The following is a 23,033-nucleotide window of genomic DNA, read 5'->3' as shown; positions in this document are numbered from 1 at the left end:
TTAGAAGTTAACACACCCATGTACATATTAACACACAGAGAAGCCCACACCTAAAAACAAGTCTTATGAGTATTATAAAAGATTGATCTATTGAAGAACATTTGCAAACCAATGTTCACGAAAGCATTATCAGGAAGGGAAGTAAAAACAACTTACATGTCCACCAACAGATGAATGGTTAAAGAAAATAACATAAGGCTGCATTACGTAATAACAATCTGTCAAGGAAGTATATTTCCAAGTACTCTTGTCACCAAGGAGGAGGGGAAAAGGAGTGACAGCATACTCTCTATTCTAGTGGTGGTACTATCTCCTGGTGATTGGCCTACTCAAGCCCTCCAGTCTACAGACATTAACTATGAGCAGCTTAAATATTGTTATCAAAGACAAAACAAACCCTAAGCAGACAAATGCTTTTAGAAATATACCACCTAAAAGACAGGACTATGTCAAGAAAGTCATCAGTACCTAAAACAGATTTGTTTTTAGCAACATAAACGTACCAAAGTAAACTTATTAGGATGGTGAAAAGGTGTACGAAAACAAGTGAGCAAGTTAATGTTGCTCCCACCACTGCCTCCTTTCTAGTTTGAGGTTATCTCCTCTTTTCAAGCACAATGCTTCACAGAATATAAGGCCAATCTATAGTCAGAGATTGTTTCCTATTGATGTTATTCCACATAAAAGCCATCGCTGGGAGAGTCCTCATGCTTACTTTTTAGACATTGGTGATACAGGTGGTTGTCTTCTTGGCTTTGTTTCTTGTGGACCTCAAAGAAGTTTTTTTTTTTTAGTTTTATTGTTACTGCTTGTTCTATTTTATCTGCTTGGTACTGGCGATTGAAGCTGGGCCTTCCAGAATGCTAGACAAACACTTTACCATTGGAGCAATACCCAAAGCTCTTCCGTTTAATAAGTTGTGTGTGTGTGTGTGTGTGTGTGTGTGTGTGTGTGTGTGTGTGTGTGTGGTGTGGTGTGTTCATCAGTTCTAAGGCTTCAAATGTGGGTCTGGGAGCTAATTTAACTTTTCCACTCAAGACTAGCACTCTATCACTTGAACCTTAGTAGTGAGCATTACAGGTCTGAGAAACCAACACCCAGCTAATAATTTATTGTTTTGAGATAAGATCTTGGTAACTTGGTCTGGGTTAGACTGGAAGTCATGTTTCTCTCTTATCTGCCTCACAAGTAGCCAGGATGGCAGGCTTGAACCACCATAGCCAGCTTCTTTTATTCTTAGTTTTAACTAGTATACATTTATATTTCTCTACCTCTTAAAATTCACCAGGGCCTAAATAAGAAGAATTAACTTGGCCATGCAGTATCATCACTTACTCATACTTTGCTACACATTTCACTTTTACTTAGAGATAGAAAGTCAAGCTGCCTGGTGGTCCCAAGTGGAGTTTTGAGGTATCAAGTGATTTAAGAGTTGTATATCTGAAATCATAACATTTATCTTTTAGGCCACAAACATAAAGGAAATTACAACAGTATATCATCATATGTCAGTGACTAATTACAATCACTCTAAGCACTAGGAAACGAGAGAGTCTCAGTAAATGTTGTGACACAGCAGCTCAGTACTATTAGGGGATGGATGACAGGAAGGGCACAGAGCTGCTGGATGGAGAAGTAGCAGATGGCTTGAGGATCTCTTTAATTGGCAGAAACTACAAGCTATATCAACCAGGGAAGGGGCCACCACAAGGTACTCTGTAAGTACGCCTGGAAATTACCCGGCAAGGATCTTAGTATTGCATAAAAGATCAGTGAAGCAAAGGTATCTATCTCTCTGGTGGCCCAGCGAAATGATGCAGTGCAAAAATCACCTCCACATCTCCAACAGTGGTGCAGTGCAGAGGGGAGAAGGGAGACTTCAGAAGGGCCACATCTCTACCAATCAGTAATTACATGCCTTAGAGAGCTAACACACAAATCTCTTCAAATTTCTTCAGCTTTCAGTGAGGATGCCAGTTCTTACATTGGAAGGTTGTTGTAAAGATTAGAAATAATGTCTGCCAAAGTTCCTGGGCCTACAACTCAGGCTCAATAAACTAGTGTTCACTGCTAGTGTTCACTGCTAACTCCACTGAACCTCACTCTTACAGATACCGGTTTTGCATGGAATGCTGAAGCTGCTCACACCAAGGACATGTTTCCGTAGTTTCTATTGTTACAAAGGCTAGTTAGGCTCAGACAGTCATGTCATGGCCTTGGTTACAGAAACCAAGGCCATAAAATACAAGAGAGACATCAACAGCCAACTCTCGGTGCTGGGTAGATTGGCAACAAGAGTCAAGCACAACCTTGCACAGATGCCTAACGTAAGCAAGTCTACCTGGATATAGGAACACCTGGATGGTTTCATTTTTTTGCAATGTGCAATGTGTTTATTAAGCTACTTTTCATCCTACAGACAAGAAGCAAGATAGGTAATAGGTTCAGTCCCTAAGAAAATCCAAATTCAGTGCCTAAATTGCAGTAAGATTCAAAAGAAGGCCATTATCACCTTTGTATCTCCAATGCCTGGCAGATGTTTGCATGGTAAAGGAATCATGACTGATGATTCAGACAGATGTGCTGGAGAGGGTCTCCAGCAGGGCGGACCCCCAGCTGTTTGGAAGATCACACCTGAATCTTATTGCGTGCAAATTCATGTGCTTCATTGTCCAATTTCAGGATTTGTTTGCTTTGTGCTTTGACTTGGCTTTGTGACTGTAGATTCCAACGTTTCCAACAGTAAAAGAGATATAGTCCTACCAGTTGTCTGTAACAGCATATTACCTCATTAATCTATTAGGTCTTTGAGTCTGTGGGATTCTACCTTTAATGATCTACAAATGCAAGGCTCTTTTCAAGTTTCCCAGCAATCGGCTACTGTTTTAATAAGGTGATGGTGCAGAACATAGTTTTGATATCAATTTTAATTTGAAAATGCTCTTAAAATAAGATGATCATCAGACTAGAGCACAAATACTTAAGTGGCTATAACTTTGCTTTTTTTCTCCTATCTATGTTAACTTCTCTTTTTGTAAAGTAGGAGATGAGTCTGGTAAAGTGTTTACTTTTTCAACTTTCTCTAAAAGTAAAGCTGTACAAGGAAATTTAGTTAGGAAACTGGATTAACCAAATTGTGTGCCTAAATATTGTAATACAGCAAGTTTTGCTTGAGAGGATGAAATTATAAGCTATATCAAAAATAACTTCATCTGATACTTAAAATTTCCTTAAGAGGTATATAGGTGTGGTTTTTTTGTCTTTTTTAATAATTTTTTTATTGTAATTAATAAAAGGGTTACATGATATTTGCCAGATAGAAGGTGCATTAATTCACATACATTGATACCCTTTCACATGTCTTGGTACCCATAGGTGTGGTTTTTAATAGGCAACTTCCTATTGACATTTTATAAGTAAACCTGTAATTTGTTTAAATATACTGTAAGAAAATTTTCCATTCAATTGGATTTCTTTCCAGTTGAAACAATGATATTTTTAAATCTAAGCCTTGTAGTAGAAAGACTGTCCTGCAGGCTCCTAAGTTCTTGTTTGCTACACTAGAAAAATTATTTGTATGTCTGATTTTTTGCTGCTGATCTCATAGTACTCCTTGATGGATTTGTTGTCTAAAATGGTAGTGGGCCAACCTCATTTTGTCCGCTGCATCAAGCCCAATAATGAGCATCAGGCAAGAAAATATGACAGAGAGAAAGTTCTGCTGCAGCTTCGCTGCACAGGCATTTTTTTTTTAAATGGCTAGTTTTGATGGAATTCCTCTAGTCACAAAAAGGCTAATGCATCAGATGAAAAATGAAGACATGTTTGAAGGTATTTATTTTTATAGTGTAATAATTTATTTGTAGAACAATATGGAAATAATGATTAAAAAGTTAAAAATGTAAAACATATACTGAATTGTCACTGGCAGGCAAGGATACACTAATATAGACTTGTATCTCTTAATGTTCATATTAAAGAATAGATAGTCCATGCCACTTTTATATACTAGGAATTAAATTATCTTTTTTTTTCTTGAAGACCGAGGTCTCACTATGTATCCTATTCTTATCTGAAATCCAGATTCTTCTACATTAGTGTCTTAAACATTGCGATTCCAGATATGAATCACTCTTTCCACACCATTTTCATAGTTTTAAATGAGGTGTGTTACCATATATGTATTCATGTTTAATGAATCTCACTGGGAAAATAAACAATAGTATCAATGCCTCCACTGGAAATTGTTAGCAGAAGGTGATGAAAAGGAAATGTCATTGTGACCCAGGAAATTGTTATAGCATTAAAATGTATACTCAAGGACAAGTAACAAAGATAATTTTAAACACAATGGATTATACAAATAAACAGAGATGGACAATTCAGACACTAAGGAAATTAAACAACATTTGGGCCAATACAAATTAGTCCAGGTGCTGGCTCTTACTTCTTCATCAGAAGCAGATTAATTTATTTTTCTTTTGAATTTTATAAATATTTTAATTCTTCACTTCAGTACTGTCCATGGGAGCTGAATTCTTCAATTTGAAAAATGGATATCCTGCCAAGTTTCAAGCCTGGCAGTTGCTTATGAGAGGCTCCATGCACAACTCAAGTTCTCCGTGAACCTAGTCGACAATTCCGCAGGCCAGCAGGACACAGAGCTTTTGGCATGTGACTTCTCACATTTGGGATGGCATATCCATCATACCAACTGCTGTTCAGACATCCAGCTTTTATGAGAAAAGCAAAGGGAGAAAAGTATAGCAAGCAGGAGAGAGAAAGAAAGGAAAGGAGGAACGAACAAAAGAACGGAGGGAGGAAGGGAGAAGAGGAGAGTGAGAAGAAAGAAGGAGAGAAAAATGAATCATTTTATTAAAATTCAGAAAGTCAATGAGCCTAGACCTTCAAGTAATATGAGATTCACAAACAACCTCCCAAAGCATGAAGCATAACATCAAGGTTGACAATTTCATATGTCCTGACAATTGTGGATGAAACTTAGACAATAATCCATATTCTTATCTAAATGATTATCTCTTATCTAAATGATTCATGTTATGGTTTCAATGATATAGACTTTAAACCTACTGAAAAATTAGCACTAAAGGGAAACTAAAGTCTACCCTTTAACATACACAGACTTTGGAATCCATCTAAGCTATACTCATTTTTTCTAGTGTTTTTATTTCTCCTACATCAATCCAGTTGTAGGCTCCTTCCCTCTTGTGAGGCTAAGACTTATTAGATCAATGACTATTGCATTTTCCATGAATTAAAACTTAAATCAGGTTCTGAATTATTCTAGGACTTACCTACTGCCCATTATATGCTATTGTCTTTGCCTGGAACTTTCATGTAGGAATTTGTATGGGGTCTGAAATCTGGGCTCTTGAAATTCAAAGCCACTAAGAAACCTTCCCTGTCTATGACATTTATGGTTCATGGATACCTCAAGTCTCCATCTCAGTGTTGTTGTTTCCTTTAGATTTCGTATATAATCTATAGTTATTCTTATTTTAAGTTTTATTTAACTCTTTGTCAGTATACCCTCCCAGACTCTGTGCTCCAATTACAGGTTCCTTGTATGAATTCTTCTCCTTTGTACGCAGCATAGATTAGTCCTAGCTCTTATTGGCACTTGGTAACAATAAGTTAAATGGAAGAACAGAACGCACAAATTTAAAAAGTGATTCACTGTTCTCCATATTATCCAGTTTGGCCTGGAAACAAAAGTACTACTACCAGTTTTCAAGGAGCAATCAATGCTGTGTTTTGAAAATTCTCACTCCCAGTTTACTATGCATAATATCTGTGGAGTTGTCCTATTCATGGAGAAACCCTCCCGTTGGAGATATTAGAACTATTTGCTTCTTGATAAATTTTCTCTACAGTTAATCATTTTAAGTTGTATTTTTGATATTTGATATTTGAACTAATAAAAACCTCTACGATATTAAAAAAAAGAACTATTCGCTTTTTATCATGATGAAAAAGTCTGATGACAAATGAATATGTAAGGAGTGTGAGGAAAGTTCTTTCAAAACAATGGAATAACCTCATTTAAATAGAGAGAGTGAAGAAATATGGTTGAGTTGTAAGGATTTTCAATAGAAAGCGAACAAGTTTGAAAGAAAAAGAGAAATGGGCAGGGAGGGGAAGGAGAGAGAAGAAAGGAGAAGGGGGTAAAGAAATTGGCTGTCAGGGTTTTGAAGTACAAAATCTGCAGAATAAGTCAGGGTGCTGGAGATTGAAGCAAAGTTAATGTTGCAGCTGATGACTAAAAGCAAGCTACTGGCAGAATTCTTTCTTCCTTGGGGTAAGTCAGTATGTTTCACAAAAGGTCCTTTGGTGATTGATTGGAACCCACTATCATGTAAATATGCTTTGTTCGATGTTTAATGAATTAAATGTTAATCTCATTTTCAAAAATCTCTTTACAGTGTCATCCAGATATATTTGATGTCATTTACTCGGTGCTGTGGCCTAGGCAAAGTGACATATATAAGATTGTCACACTGGGACACTGTTAGGCCATTTACATATTACTCAACTTATCATCTCTGACAAAATGAAGCGAGATGCAACTGCAAACTTATGCTAAATGTCATAAGATGAAAAGGCATGTACTGTTAAAAATGAAACATCATGATCTGCGTGACTAATGGCATGCATTTGGACCCATACATAAATTGCCTTCACTGAGTTTTACCACCAGTAGTCAAAACTCATAATTTTCTTTTTGCTAAGTTTGTGGATAATCACAACTCAAAGAAGACCTATCAATCTCCAAATGTTCTAAAACCTTGGCAATAGGTAAAGCCTATGTACATAAAGAATGTAGTTAAACAGCGATTTTTGACTCCTCAAACAAAATCATATTAATGAAAGATACAATATATAATTTAAAAAACCCAATTCACCAATTTACAGTAACTCCAAAAGTCTGTGTATATCTGTACACCAACATTTATATGAAAACTTCATCCCATTTCTAAATGGTTTTTTACCACTTGGAATACTTTCCCCAACAACAATAGTTTATGAAGATTTACCTTCCTTTTAAAATAAATGTAGTTCTGAGACAGTGCATAGTTGGTAAAGTACTTTAACTGCCTATGGATCAATAAATATTAAAGTCTGCCTTAACCAGGAGTCAAGTTGATCTGAGAGCTTTGACATCAGATGTACAACATACTAACTGCATATTCAAAGTCAAAAGTATTTCATGTCTCTGAATCTCAGTGTACATTTAATATCTTAGGAATCACCACAGTCAGGATGAGTATAGTTTCACATGAGACAATGTAAGATCACTTACTTACTTGCCTGATACTTTGGAAAAGTTATATTGATGTTCTTCATTGTGCATTTTTACAAGTAACTTAAGACAATTAGCTCTCACTTGTGTATATTCTGAACAGGTCCACGTAAGGTTCAATTTCTGAAAGAATTTTCTCTCTGCACAACAGTGTAGAAAGGTGGTGATCATTAACGAATTAAGCCCAGAGGTTGTTGATTATGTCAAGGAGGCTACTAACTGCCCTTGGAAAGGATAGATGTAATGCTTATGGACCCCAGAGAGCTGTTATGAGAATGAAGTGTCAGAAAATAAAAACTCACCAGTCTCTCTGGTGTTGTCTGGGTATGAGCTGTCCTTCTGTCCTGCCATTGTCAGAACCCCCAGCTACAAGGGCCTCACTTGAACCCAACACTGGCATTCTGCTGATGGATTTACAAAAAAAATATGTACTTACAAGCAGCTTTGCTCATTGGTTTTTGTTTGGTTTGAGTTAGGATCTCTATGTAGAAAGTTTGAAACCTTCTATGCCCAATAAATAACCTGTGATGCTACAAAATATACCATTGTTTAGAAATCAACATCATCCCAGATTAAATAAAGTGGACAATTGCAATAAGTGACAGTGATGAGAATCTAATCACTCAAAGGTGAGTGGACATTTTTTGTGCACGTTGGTTGGGGAAGAGGAGAGGAAAAGGCATATTATTTCATATGACAATGGAATCATGGAGTAACTGCCTGTTTTGGACACATGCATTTCGCATTGTACCTAAAAACTGTGAAAATTCCATTCAAAGAAAAGAAACCCATTCAAAATCTAGACATTGCTAAGTTCATTTGTTTTAAGGGCATTTTTTTAAAGGAAGTCTATTTCTACCTAGAAGAATTAGTGCTCTGTAAATCAGGTTTCCCAATCCTGGCTGAACATCAAAATCACATGGCAAGCTTATTTAAATGTAGTTTCCCCAAACCTGTCCCCAGAGATGCTAATTCTGTATCCCTGGAGTGCGGCTGTGAATCTTTATTTTCTTCTAAAGCTGCCAGGTTTTTCTGAGGATCATATTTTGTTGCAATTACCCCAAGAAGGTTTATATCTTGCCCTAAAACTAGGCCTTCCTCTTCCACGTCCAAGATGAGCACAAAGAATGGGCTCTTATTATATTCAACCCCAAGCTGCCTGCAATATATCACATCTATAGGAAGCTCAAGATGAGTTCAGAGCTGAACCACTAAGCATGAGAGGGTACTTGAAGTTATCAGGACTGTAATCTAATCCTATTATAAATGCCAGATCCAAGGTAAACTCCAAGAATTTTATACTCAGGCTATTACAAGATAACCTACTGGGCTAGTGGAGCTGCCAAGAGCATTTTTGCAGGGAAGAACACAAGTATAGGTGTGACCAAGATGAGAACATTTAGGTATCAGAAGGTACTGAGTGATGTGAGTTATTCAGAGGTGGCAGAAGCTTTGAAACTAGCATTCCGGCTGCTAGGGTTACATGAGAGAAAATGTCACCCAGCAACATTTGAAAGCCAGGATTAGGTAGAATGACATGAACTTCATTCTGAAAAACACCATTACTGTGATCTGAAGACAAGGCTTTCTAAAGGAATGATGTTTTCATGTGTCTAGATGGCCCTATGCTAATCAGCAGTGGACCCTGCAAAGGTAAATGTCTGTGCATATGAATGTCCTACCAGAAAGAGGATGGAGAGAGTTATCTGTGAAAAACTCCATCTTTAGTTTGGTTTTCTTCAGATCTTTCATTTTTTTTTTGTAACCAAAAGAAAACCACTCTGTAATGTAACGCAAAGGAAAGAAAGAAGAGAAGGGAAAGGAGAAATGGAAGAAAAGGGGAAAGGAAGAGAAGAAAAGGGAAAGGGAAGAGAAAGGGAAAAGGAAGAAAAGGAAGGGAGGGAAAGAAGGAAAAGGAAAGCAAAGCTCAGCTTTACTGAGCTCAAGAATCTGTACATGAAGAAAGGGCCTGATAATACAACCCAGGTCACATATACCTGGGCAATGAGAGAAAAATCCTGCCTGATGAAACTACCAGAAAATTCTGGGTCTACCTGGAAGGTGAGTTCATGATTGATTATGCAACCAGTCCTACAGTGAGAGAGATTTCACTATCGGGGGAAAAAATATTTGTTTTTGTGAATGACAACAGTAAACAAAAGTCCTCTATGATATCAGTAGGCGCGACTTAAAATGTCAAACAGCATTATTGCTGTAATGTCTACAGCAGTCAGTGTGATCAGTAAGGTACTTCTCAATCACCAGAGGGAATAAAATGAAGCCAGAAACTACAAGGGGCAGCAGAGTGACATTGGCTACATTTCCATGAAAATCTCCCACATTGAAAATGTTTAACAAGGGAAAACAAAAAGTGTTTTGTACGCCACTGAAACTGTCCATTCAGAAACCTACAGTCATGAGATAGTCGTTCATGACAATATGAAAGCACTTCATTACCTTGCAAGATGCTTTTTTTCTCATTATATACATAATAACCTCTACTGTTTGCTCATTTTCTTAGCTCTCTAATTTAAGCTCCAAATCACTTGTTAATCCCTTTGCATATTGGATTTAAATATGAAATACATTTAATGGGCATAAATATTTTATATATATACATATATAATGCAAATGCACTTTTGTACCCAATTTACTGTCATCTTACAAAATGCAAGCCAGAAGAGAAATAAGAAATAATCAGATGTCAAGCCTATGTCTCAAAGTTTACTAAAGAACAGATACCGCCCCATTCCATTGCCCCTTCACTTCATTCAGAACTCCACATTAGACTCCGATAGATATCAGACATTTCTCAACGTGATGTCACCCTTCAACTAACTTTGCACAATGGAATCGCATGATGCAAAAAAATAGTATTTGTTTACTATTCGATTCTTGGGGTGGCATTCACATTCTAGGATATGAAACCATTGAACCAAAACTCTTAGAACAGCCTTGCACATGTGCCCTGAAAAGTCCACTCAAGTGCTCATCTTTTTCTCCATAAGCTATCTTCCCCTCATGGATCCATGGCTGCCATGTAACTTTTATCTATACTCTTCTTAAGTGCCTTTCCACACTCACCATATAAACTCTGTTCCCTTTTCTGCATTATCAATTCCTGTCCACAACTGCTAGGCAACATCTCTGTCATATTATAAATCATACTTCAATTTCAGTCATCTTTCCCAATAAGCAAAGGACTCTGTGAAAGCATACATAGCATGTCCTTTCACAGGTGAATGCCACAAGTCTGTCCTTAAATGTTGGTCTATCGGGCCAGGAGTTTGACCTAGTGGTAGAGTGCTTGACTAACATGCATGAAGACCCAGATTCAATTCCTCAGTATCACATACATAGAAAAGCCAGAAGTGGTGATTTGGCTCAAATGGTAGAGCTCTAGCCTTGAGAAACCCCAAAGAAAGTGCTTAGGCCCTGAGTTCAAACCCCAAATCCCAGGACTGGCAAAAAAAAAGTTGGTCTATCATTATTGGTCAATCACAATGATGTGTAAGATGGTAAATGTGATGCACAAAGCTCCTGATTTTTTTTCAGCCGAAGGAAATCTGGCTTGAGGTGCTCTGTCAGTGAGGATGTCAATCAGAAAGTGATGAGAACCTGTTTCTACTAACGAGTTTCTCTTCCCACCAATGACTTCCTATTCCACCAAAGGGAACTCTATTCTATTTCTGTTTTTGAAAAGTTTTATATATATCTCAGACCTTGTAGACTCTGATCAGCACATTTTCAGACTCTACCATAATTATTGTTAATTCTATAGAATTAGGTGTTTACTATACAATGAAGCATGTTGACCTAATAAATTGGTCCAAAGACAAAGGACTAGTTCATTAAGAATGTGGTATATCAGGCGCAGGAGTTTGGTCTAGTGGTAGAGTGCTTGCCTAGCATGCACGAAGACCTGGGTTCGATTCCTTGGTACCACATACATAGAAAAATTGGAAATGGTGCTGTGGCTCAAGTGGTAGAGCTTGAGGAAAAAGCCCAGGACAGTACTTAGGCCCTGAGATCAAGCAGGACTGGCCAAAAAAAGAGAATGTGATCTAAAATGATGCTTAGAGATCTTTTTCTTTAATGGTGTTTTTATTTTCATTAAGAAGTTGAACAAAAGAGTTACCACTCAACAAATGAGCTCATGAATACAACCATGCTTATGAATATACTGTTCTCTGCCTCCCAACATCTCTCAATTTTCTTGATATTATAGAATATGCATGGAATTTCATGATCGAAGTTTCATGTCTAAAAGATGATCAAAAGAAGGTTCTGCTACATAGGTCTGAAGTGGATATCAAAGTTCTACTCACAATCTCCCAGGAAACACTGAGTTCTCTTTTCAGTGATATCTAGACAAAGAAAAATATAAATGAACGCTGTTATGAACATAGACCATGTACCTCAGCCTCAAGAGAACACATATTCTTCATCAACATAGTGCAGGATACATAATATCAAGGTCAGCAGCAAGCTCAAATAGGTCCCACAAAAAAGCAAGCCATTCCATCATGATCAGACGTAAGGGAAATGACCCTTCAGGTGCTTCAGTTAAATAACCCTGAATTTTGGCACTTGAGGTGATGAAATCTACCATTGCACAATTCTATTTCTGCCAATCTTTCTAATCTCTAAAACATAAGAAAGGAGAATTCACTCCATTCTATTCTAGTCTAATGTAAGAGTGCATTTTAGAACCTCCAAACGATCTTGGTCTGTTGCTCAGATGGAAGCAAATGACAGACTTGGAGAGTAATTTAACTGTGCAAGTAGAAGGGCAAGAAGGATTAGAAGGCTGTAGTCACATGACTTTCTATAACAAATTTTAGCTTCTGTGCGATGGTAAGAAAGCAGATAGAGGTCTGTCAAGGAATTGAGATTTGAGCTTGAGTTAGCTTGGTAGAAACCATAATAGAAAATGATTTTAAAACAATGGAAACCATGAAATAATTTCTCATAGTTGATTTACATTAGCAATGGAAAAACAAGTATATAAAAGTAACTAAAACAGCCAAGTAAGGAAGTTAAATTATGAATTATACATAATATTTACATATATATAATTCCTAAAATTCCATATAGGAAATAGTAACTTTACATACAAAAAATGGGACTTGAATAACCTTCAAACAATAATTAAAAATATTTCCCACTTGACTGGGACTGCATTAAACTGCAGAGCTTCTGTATGGCAAAGGACATAGCTAGTAAATTAATTAGGAAGCCTACAGAATGGGAGAAGATCTTCACTAACCATACAATGGACAAAGGCCTCATATCTAAAATATATTAACAGCGCAAAAAATTGAATCACTCCAAAATTAATCTCCAAAGAAACAACCATCCCATCAAAAGATGGGCCAAAGACTTAAAGAGTCTTCTCTGAAGAAGATATGGAACTAACTCAGATGCCCCTCAGTTGATGAGTGGATCAACAAGATGTGGTATTTGTACACAATGGAATTCTATGCTGCTGTCAGAAAGAATGACATCGCCCCATTCGTTAGGAAATGGAAAGACTTAGAAAAAAAATCATATTAAGTGAAGTAAGCCAGACTCAAAGGAACTTAGGCTCAATGGTTTCCCTCATTCGTCATAATCAGTAGAAACCTTGGGCTCTCCTAGCAGAGATTTGCAATAGAGTAAAATGTAGATACATAAGGCCATATAGTATGATGCTAAATGAAAGGACCTCTAGGATATAGACAAAAGCCATATAATGAATGATTGTTGTACTTAAGGTACTATGTTATCTCTCATCTCTTTTTCTGTCCCTTGGTTATCTTATATTGTTACAGTATCTCACTTTGTTATCTGATATATCAGATATATTTGTATATGGTTATTTGAAATTGGATAGGGAAGGGGGGAAAACAAGATGAGGGGTGGAGGTGGGGGGGAAGGAAATGGGGACCAAGACATGTGAAAGGGTATCAATGTATGTGAACTAATGTACCTTCTATCTGGCAAATATCATGTAACCCTTCTATTAATTACAATAAAAATATATGAAAAAAAAATAAATAAAAAATATGGAAAAAATAAAATAAAAAAATAAATAATTTAAAATGCAAATCACAGGCAAAGTGTCTGCTCTTCTGTAGAATAAACAGAAATTCATTTCCCAATACTGGCAGAATTACAAAAAAAGAAGGAGATGATATCTTTCATAAAATTTCAATCACATCTGACTGAAAACAACTTGATTTTTTTTTACATTTTTCTCTGTCACATTTCAAGCTCTCCTTAGCAGATGTGGCAAAATGGGGTACAGTTCAATTAGTAGAAAGAATACAGATGAGAGCTCCGTCGGTAATTCATCTATTCTAATAAATAAGATTCTTGACCATAGCCAAATCCATTTCTCCAGAATGAAATCTCAAATAGTGCTAATCTCATCTCAGTTCTGAAACAGTGGCTTGCTGTAATAGTCAACTATAAAAGGATACACTATGGAAATATTGCATTCCTCTGCCACACGGTAAAAGGAAATTACATTGCCTAGCCTATGGATAAAGATGCAGGAGCAAATGTAAATCATTTTACTATTTTAAGATAATAGCAGTTCCAGTCTGTAAATTATAACATTCACATAGCTCATCCACAATTCAGGTGTCATATTGAATAAACGCATCAAGAGAATAAGAACATAATAGCAAACTCAGCACTACGGGGTTATCTACATCCGTGTCCTATTTTAGTCTCTTTACCCATGGAGAAAATGCTCTTGGATTTGGATGAGAAAAATGAAACGGGGAGAGGTTAAAAAACTTAGTCTAATTTCAGAAATATACAAGAGTACATCCAATATTTGAAATCATCAGATCACTCAGGACCAACATGCTGGTTTACAGTCTTTCTTTAGACCACAGAGAATATTATTTTCCATCCACAGAGACTGAATATCAACCTCAAATGTAGGATTCAATTTTTCTGAAAACTTACTTTGTTCCTTTTTCAAGAGTTTATTTTTAGTGTATTGATGTAAGGAACTTGCTAACATTGTATTAATTCAGATAGACAGTAAATGATTCTACTCCCAGTAGCGGTAATGGCTAAAAAGAGTATGCATTTCAGCTATAACACTTTATATAAACCACAATGTACTTGTAAATTGCTACTAATAAAGGAATTGACTAGAGTTAATGAGACTACATCTATAATGAGCATGTGTTACATAGTACATACCCTCCTCCCCCCCCTCTCTCTCTCTCTCTCTCTCTCTCTCTCTCTCTCTCTCTCTCTCTCTCTCTCTCTCTCTCTGTCACACACACACACACACACACACACACACACACACGAAACTCCTTAATAGTATCTAATAGTATCTAGAATTATTGTGGTATTTGAAATCTTGATCATTAGTTCAAAAAAAAGGAAGGGTAAATAATCTAAGAATCTTAAATTCAATTCTAGTAATTGGTGAGGAGACATGGAAATGAGATAAAATATTAACAAGTTCTTTATAAAGCAAAGGCATTGAAGTATTCAGAGCTTACACTTGTAAATGAAGTTTACTGCACTGTAGGTAAGTTTCCTGACATGCCACTACAATAACACAAGAATCATTGCAAACTTGATTCTGCTCCAAAACATTTCACAAACACATGTAGCAATATTATCAAAGGTGATAATTTTCCATTTTTTTTAATACTACACCAGGACATCTTACTAGCTGGCACCTCTGTCAGGAATAAAGCAAAAACAGAACTTAAAATAGTGCAAGGAGCTATAGATCATTAACAGTAGAATTTTCACACACAAAAAAGAAGGAAAGTCCATTACTTCCTCACCTAGGAACTACTTGCATTTTAATGACGAATATAGTTTGAACAAGTTGTTTATTTAATTTGGCTTGTTTACATAGGAAAGGCAAGCTCACCCAATCAAAGGGTGAGACAATCTGAAAGGCAGCACAAAGCATACAAAGGTTATGAGCATAGATTTGGGTCTGCGTTCTGTTACACAACCAGTGTCACAAGGCTGAAAGTGAGGAATGTCACAAGAAGGAATAACATGTCAACAACGTCTATTCCAACGACAGTCTGAGTACATGGTAGGGAAAGAGGTGGCTAATTGACTTCATAGTCAGAATGTGCCACATACTGAAAGTCTTCCCACATCTCACTTCAGGTTTGTTGTATCTGTCTAAAACAGGCATATTTTAGATCTGTACTTCACAGATCGTTAAAAAATAAAAGAGTCTACCTTGAAAGAAGCAAGAATGTGCTTGAGATCACACAGCTGGTGGCTTGTGCTGCAAGGACTCAGATTCAGGATACTCTGATTCAACGTTTCATGCTACTGACTATTCCCTATGTCTCTCATGAGTATTCTGTGTCATTAAGAAGTGAATTACTTCTAGTCATCTCTTTCGGTCAGGATAGAAATTCTCCAGGTATTTTCATTAAATAAACCATAGGTGCATTAAAGTCAAACTTCCAGGATCCTGGATCACCAGACTTTTACAGTGACTTTATAAGGAGTTAGATTGGTGAGTTAGGTCAACAATAGCTCTATTTAGGTGCCATTCACTTAATTAAATATAGTAAAACTAAATACAGGGATCCCCAATCAACTTAACCACTTACAGAATCTCCAATCAATAGCTGTCTAGGAGGTAATCAAATGAGTCACTAATGACAAAAATGTTCATATTTCTATTTGATAGAATCATCATAATACAGATGTCAATATAAATTTGCACAGTATCAGATGATGGTGACGTGCCTAGAACTAAGCTTTTAAAAGCATGCTTGGTCATTTATTCGTATCATTTTTAAAATTTTTCTTCTCATCCAAAGAAGATCCATCTCTGTAAATAAACAGGTAACACCTATGCTTATTAGAAATTTCCAGAGCAAACATGAAAGGCCTATACAGCACTAATACTTAATATTTCTTTCTTCCTCCTCTTCCTCTTCTTCCTCCTCCTCATTTCCTTTTCCTCCTCTTCTTCTTCTCCTCCTCCTCCTCCTCCTCCTCCTTCTTTTCTTCTTTTTCTTTTTCTTCTGCCAGTCTTGAGTCTTGAACTCAGGGCTTGGTCACTGTCCTTGAGCTTTCTCCAAGCTACCATTTGAACCACAGCGCCACTTCTGGGTTTTTCCATGTATGTGGTACCGAGGAATCGAACCCAGAGCTTCATGCAAGCACTCTACCACTAGGACAAACTCCCAGCCAATACTCAATGTTTCTATTAATGCAATCATACAAAGTATAAAGCATGAAAATTCAGCCCAAATGTTCACTGTGTTAAGAATTAAGATTTCCTATACATTTTTTAAAGTTCATAATCACTATGGAATCAGCAATGACTACAAATCTACCAGTCATTTTTCATGAATCAAATTTCCATGCCAAGGACTCTCCACCTCTAAAATCAATGGTGGAAAATATAGTTGAATTTCGGAATGTCATGTCTCTTACCCTACTTGGGAGGCAGATCTGAGAATTATAATTCAAAGCCATTTCAACCAGGAGAGTCTTTTGGGCTCTTTTCTTCAATTAACCATTCAGAAATGGAGCTGTAATAAAGCTCAAGTAGTAAAGCATTGGCTTTAGGCACAGAGGTTCAAGGACACACCCAGACTCTTGAGTTCAAACCCCAAGACCTGCACATACACAAAAGAAAATGTGAAAAGTATAAATGCTCAGGGCCATACATGGAAAATAACTTCTTGTCACAAACTGTGAACATTTCTATGATTTAGAAAAATCAAACCTTATCTAAAAAGGAACTAATACTATAGTCTATTTCTTTTCAAGTTTCAAAGATCTAAAAATTACCACTGCTTTTTCTGTTTGTCCCAAGTGTCAAAGAATCTTAATGACAAAGATATCATAAGTCTTGCCAAAAATAGAATCAACATTGTATATATATATATATATATATATATATATATATACACACTAGTACTCACTGTGCCGTATGTGCTTTGCATGAAATGTTGCATAATAATTCACAAAACTGGGTTTAGTTGCTATCTCATCTAAAATACAACCATTTTAAAGTCCTATTTTATTGTCTTTGTTTGCATTGAAACAACACTAAAAAATATATATATCCTATGCCATTACCCAGGTGATAAAACTGAAATCTACATGAATGAATCACCTGACTAGCACAAAGAATGAGTGAGGGTTGGGGGAAAGTTGCAGGGAGAGATAAAGGATCTGAAACTCTTAAATTAAGAGTCTTATCTGTTTTCAAATTTTCAAACACTTTCCCTGATTCAACCAACTCACATGATACCAGGAAATACAGAAAAAGAACATAAATTCCAATGTGCTAGGGAAGAGTACACATTTCACCCAGTTTTTTCAGGGCATTCTTAGTTTTTAAAATTAATATCCAAAAGCCAGGTGCTGGTAGCTCGTGTCTGCCATCTTGGCTACATGGGAGGCTGAGATCTGTGAGCTATGGTTCAGAGCCAAGCTGAGCGGGAAAGTCTGTCAGATCCTTATCCCAATTAGCCACCAAAAATTTGGAACCATAGCTGTGGCTCAAGTGGTAGAGCTCCAAGAAGGAAGGGAGACAGGGGATTGCACTGGTGATCTAGTCTAGCCCAAGACTGGACAGAGGAAGGGACCATTCTTTATGTATGCATGACATGGAAAGAGCATGAACAGCATGTGATACCTGAGTTAGACTGTTATGCAAACATTAGTAGACACAGTGGAATAGTGCAGCCAGAATGTACCTGAGAGAAAGGCAATGTAATACAAACAAAGGCTTGTATGTGTGGGGGGAGGGGGAGGAAGGGTTCCTTACAGAACAAGTTCTAGGGCTAAAAACTAGAGATGGATGAGTGAGGTTGGGAATGAAACCTGGGAATATGCACCTAGGGCCATACCTAGTTCTTTCTTGCTTTGATTACATTTCCCATAGGATCTCACTTTATATCCAAGCTGGCTAGGACCATATTTGTACTTCCTTATAAATCCAATGTCAGGCACATGTCACCATTCTCAGCTTTTTATTGATTGACATGGAGTAACTTATATAAACTTTATTTACCCTGTCGGCCCTCAAGTATCTTCCTAAGCTCAGCCTCCCTAGGAGCTGAAACTACAGGCATAATCCACCACACCCAGCCTGGCACTTCAATACTGAAAGCTAAATTTTCCTGTATGAATGAATATTCACTTCCTATTTTTATTTTTATTCTTTTGGTTGGTTGTGGGACTTGAACTCTAGGCCTGGGTGCTGTCCCTGAGCTCTTTAGCTCAAGGCTACTACCCTACCCCTTGAGCCACAGGACTACTTCCAGTTTTCTGGTGGTTATTTGGAGATAAGAGTCTCCTGGTCTATAGTTCTTTAGTGCCAGGCTGCCTTTGAACAAAGATCCTCAGCTCTCAGACTCCGGAATAGCTAGGATTACAGGCATGAGCCACCTTGCCTGGTTCTCTGTATATTCACTTTCAAAGACTTAGGATGACACATTTCCTCTGTGTGTGTGTGTGTGTGTGTGTGTTTTACTGTTGATCATGAGGCTTGAACTCAGGGCCGGGTGCTGTCCTTGAGCTATTTTGTTCAAGGATAGTGATCTATTACTTTGAGCTATAGCACCACTTCCAGATTTCTGGTGGTTAATTGGAGATAAGATTCTTGTATAAACCTTAGACTCTCCTAGCAGAGATTAAAAAACCTAGATACATAAAGCCATATAGGATGAGGCTAAATGAAAGGACCTCCAGGGTATGGAAACAAGATTCATATAATATGTGATTGTTATTCTTAATGTATTCTGTTACTTCTCATCTCTTGTTGTCCCTTGATTATTTTCATATTGTTACAGTATCTTACCTTGTTATCTGGTATATTGTATATACGTTTGTTTATTTGAAACAGGAAGGGAAGGGAGGAAAACAAGATGAGGGGAGGGGGTGGGGGAAGGGAAATGGGGACAAAAACATAAGAAGGGGTATCACTGTGTGTGAAGTAATGCACCTTCTATCTGGTGAATATAACTATAACCCTTCTATCAATTCCAATTAAAAAAAAAACATATACTAAAAGAAAAAAAAAGGCAGGGGGGGGGGTTTCACAGATACTCCTGCCTGGGCTTTGAACTGTGATTCTCAGCCTCCTGAGTAGTTAGGATTCCAGGCATAAACCACCAGTGCCAAGCTTGACATTTGCTTTTTATACCCAATTTTACCTTTATGACTCATGATAGGCAAATAGGTGCTCGTAATCTACCTGTCACAGGAGACACGAATTCCCAGCAGTTTTGCAGCAGGCTAAACATATCAGAGACAGTGAATGACAGAGTCAAGAGACGAGGGAAAGGTAATAAAACAAAGGGCTGGGGAAATGGTCTAGTTGTAGAGGACCTATACAGCGAGTACAAAGCCATGAGGTCAAACCCCAATACCAATAATACTATTCAAATCAGTACTTGGTAGTACCCTAACAGAGTGAACAAACTATTCAATGGAACATTACTACTTTCATATTAGTTTTATTTTCAGTTTGGTTTCTTGCATATGAGTAATACATCAGTAAAAGTCTTCTTTGGTTTATAAATAAATATTAATGATCTGTGATCAAACTTTCTTTATATAATGAATTAAATATGGACAGCAATAAATGTGGGTAATAAATCTTGGCTTTTTCAGAGTTAAAACACTGTTTCATTGAAACAAAGAGACAAACAAACAAACAAAAAATCTCTCCATCTCTGTGTGGAGAGATTATTCTCCCTTCACCTGTCATCTCAAATAGATTCATTCAATTAAAAGCAAGATTTCATAAAAGATGAATTTCTTCAGATGAAAAGACATTGGAACAAATGTATATTATGTCTATGTCTTTGAATATAACAAAGAAGAATACATCCCGTAACATCCTTTATCTGACAAACTTGGAAAAGTCAAAATTATAATGGGGAATTTTCAGCTGAGGAGCAAAATTAGGTGACTTTTGCTTAAGAAATAAATTCAAGTAAAAATGTCCCGTGAACTTTTCAGAAGGATTGGAAGCCAAAGCTATTTAATGCTGAGTGCCAGGCATTGGGAAGAGGGGTGAGGGACCTGAAGAGATACTTCTGAGCATGAGAGAGAGCCAGAGGGAAAGACAGAGAAAGAGATAAAGAAGCAGAGAGACAAAAGTAGGTAAAATAAGGACATGAAGTTAAAGAAGAATCTAACAGTAGTTGACAGTCTCTCTTATCAGTTTTAATCACCTAGGGAGGGGAAGTGAGCACAAACATGGCTGCTGAACAGAACCACCTCTCAAGACTTTTGAATCCCCCAAGAGTGGCCTAAAATTTAAAGAAAAAAAAGCATGTTCAGAGACTGAAAAAGGAGATACCTCTCTGTTGAAATTACCATGTAGCTCTGTTCTGCAGCCTTGAACAACAGGTAACTTCTTAAGAATTCTTTTGAGTTTTTGTTTTTGCCCTGAAATCAAAAGGTCAACCCAGCAAGCTCAGCAAGGGAAAATAATTAGGTTTATCATTTGATTTCTCTGCCTTGAAGCCAGTTCAAACAGACAACAGTCACAAAACAACAACCAAAATCAATAGTATTTAACCAAAGAGCAAAAAATATATACTATTTTCAGAGAGCTTTTTTTTTTAAATCCCAGGCAATCTTTCTTACACTCACAACCCACAGTGGAGATTGCCACGACAATCTGGAGTGAAATCAGGACCCAGGTACTAAGAATAAATGTAAAGATGAAATTTGATGATTCTCTTGAATGGCATGCAAACCATCTCCAGGTGTCTACCTTCCAGCAAACTCTTAACTAGAGACTGAATAGCACAAACTTGCCAGCCAGCCAGCCACTCTGCGTGTGCTTGAAAGAAAATCTACAAATCTTGCATGCTACCATCTCAATCACCAAAGAGCATGAACCCAAAGCCTCAGCAATGCAACCCCCCCCAAAAAAAATACACATTCTAAATTACTCTCTATAGTTGTCCAAACAAGTCAGCAATGTGACCATTATTCTGCGAAATATCCAGCTCTCCCCCTCCTTACAGTACTTACTTCCCACACCATGGACAAAACATTGCCACATTGTGGCAGGTGGGCGGGCGCCCCCCACACACACCTGGGTGAGAAACCCCCAGCTCTCACCCCTGCCCCAAGTTGATTCCTATAGGAAAACCAGAAAAAGTTCCCTGAGCATCGCTCACAGGAGCTCTTCCCAAACAAAACTCCAATATATCCCCAAGATCTCCACATGCACCCACACACACCAAGGCAATCCATCTCTGATTCTCCTTACCCAGGCTGGGTAAACCTTTTTTGTATGCTCCTGATCTGAAGCCTCCCAATCTACTGCCTTATCTTCCTGCTGCGGGATGCAGGAAGCGTCCTCCCCAGAGCTGTGGCTGGAGAAAAAAAAAAAGAAAAAAAAATGTGTCCATGCATTGACTCCTGGCTGGTGGTGATTCAGGAGCAAAGATCGCCTTTACTCCTTTCCCCTTTCAGTAACAGTAAAAGACAAAACGACAGAACGTGCGCTAAAGGACTCTGAGGTCTCTGCTCCCCAGGAGAACAAGTGGGTTCCTACACATCCAGCCTGGGCGCCGGGTCCCCCATCTCCCAGCTGTCTGGGAGAGGAGAAGAGGCTTTCCGGAGGATGCCATTTGACTCTCCAATACACTAGAAATCCCCAGAAGTTGCTGGAGCCCGAGATGACCCTCGGCGCTCCCTGGGCGGCGACAGGGTGGAATCGGGCGCCCTTGGAAAGCACAGAGGGCTGAGCGGGGTGCCCGCCTGCTGTAACCCAGGCCCCTTAGCACCAATCCGGGCACACAGTTTCAATCGGGGCTCTTTCCACGCGGTCTCAGATCCCTTCGGATCCCAGCCCCCTCCTCAAGTGTTTCCTCCACTGTGAGCTGCATCTGGGGAGCGAGATGAGAAGGAACCCTCCCCTCCTGGTCCCTGTCCCCCAGGTCCGGAATGGCGCGCCTGGGGTTCTGGGGCGCACGGGAAGGGAAGGGAATAAACCCGAATGAAGCCTTTTGGAAGATTCCCCAAGTATTCCAGGCTCAGGACTCCTTGTTTTTGTGCCCGTCTCGCAGCGCCCCAAACTTATTTTCAGACTAAGAAAGGAGAAGGGTCGCCTTGGGGTGACGGTATCGGCTGGGGCAGGGGGGGGGGGGTAAGGTCTGCTCTCCCCGAGGTTCAGGTTCATCGTCGCCCACTGGCGAGGTATCCGAGGCTGCCACCCCCTCCCACACACACACGCCGGGTCCGGGTCCAGCTCCATGGAGTGCCAGCCCCGGGGCGCCCACTACCCACCCAGCAGCCCGCGAGGGTCGAGTGCGGAGCTGTCGGGAGGACCGGGCGCTGAGCGCACATCTCTTACCTGGACACCTGAGCGCGGCGCGGAGCGGAGACCCGCGGGCGGCGCCGGCACGGCCGGAGGGTCCCCGCGTCGTGGCGAAGGCTCCCTACTTGCGACCAATCGCGGGGTGGAAGCCGGCGCTGGCTCCGGCGGCCGCGCCTCCCCTCCTTGCCTCGCGCTCGCGGCAGCCCCCAAAACGCGGCGCACTGGAGTTCAGGAAACCGGCTCTCCCGGGCCGGCGCGGGGAGCGTGCGGGGAGCGCGCGCGGCCACCGCGGACTGGGCATGCTCCGCGCGCGGCCCCGGGGAGGGAAGCGCGCCCCAGGCGCTGCCCCTGCCCGGAGCGGCCCCGAGACCGCGCGCGCGCGGGCGCGCGGGTGGGCCTGGGGAC

The 23,033-nt window shown here is 39.0% G+C and overlaps 1 protein-coding gene across 1 annotated transcript in view; it reads right to left on the bottom strand.

The window, feature by feature from the left end:
• Cntn4 (contactin 4) overlaps window positions 1-22,766 on the bottom strand; it is a 723,524-nt gene extending 700,758 nt beyond the window's left edge. The window contains exons 1-2 of the mRNA XM_090323973.1: window positions 22,665-22,766; window positions 21,576-21,681 (exon numbers count right to left, since the gene is read on the bottom strand). The gene's annotated coding sequence lies outside the window, so the exon portion shown is untranslated. The remainder of the gene's footprint in view (window positions 1-21,575; window positions 21,682-22,664) is intronic.
• Window positions 22,767-23,033: the final 267 nt, after the last annotated feature.

This window comes from Megascapheus bottae, chromosome 33 (genome assembly GCF_031878675.1).
Source record: "Megascapheus bottae isolate mThoBot1 chromosome 33, mThoBot2.hap1, whole genome shotgun sequence".
NCBI classification, from domain to species: domain Eukaryota; kingdom Metazoa; phylum Chordata; class Mammalia; order Rodentia; family Geomyidae; genus Megascapheus; species Megascapheus bottae.
This window is presented reverse-complemented; position numbering and strand designations above follow the sequence as displayed.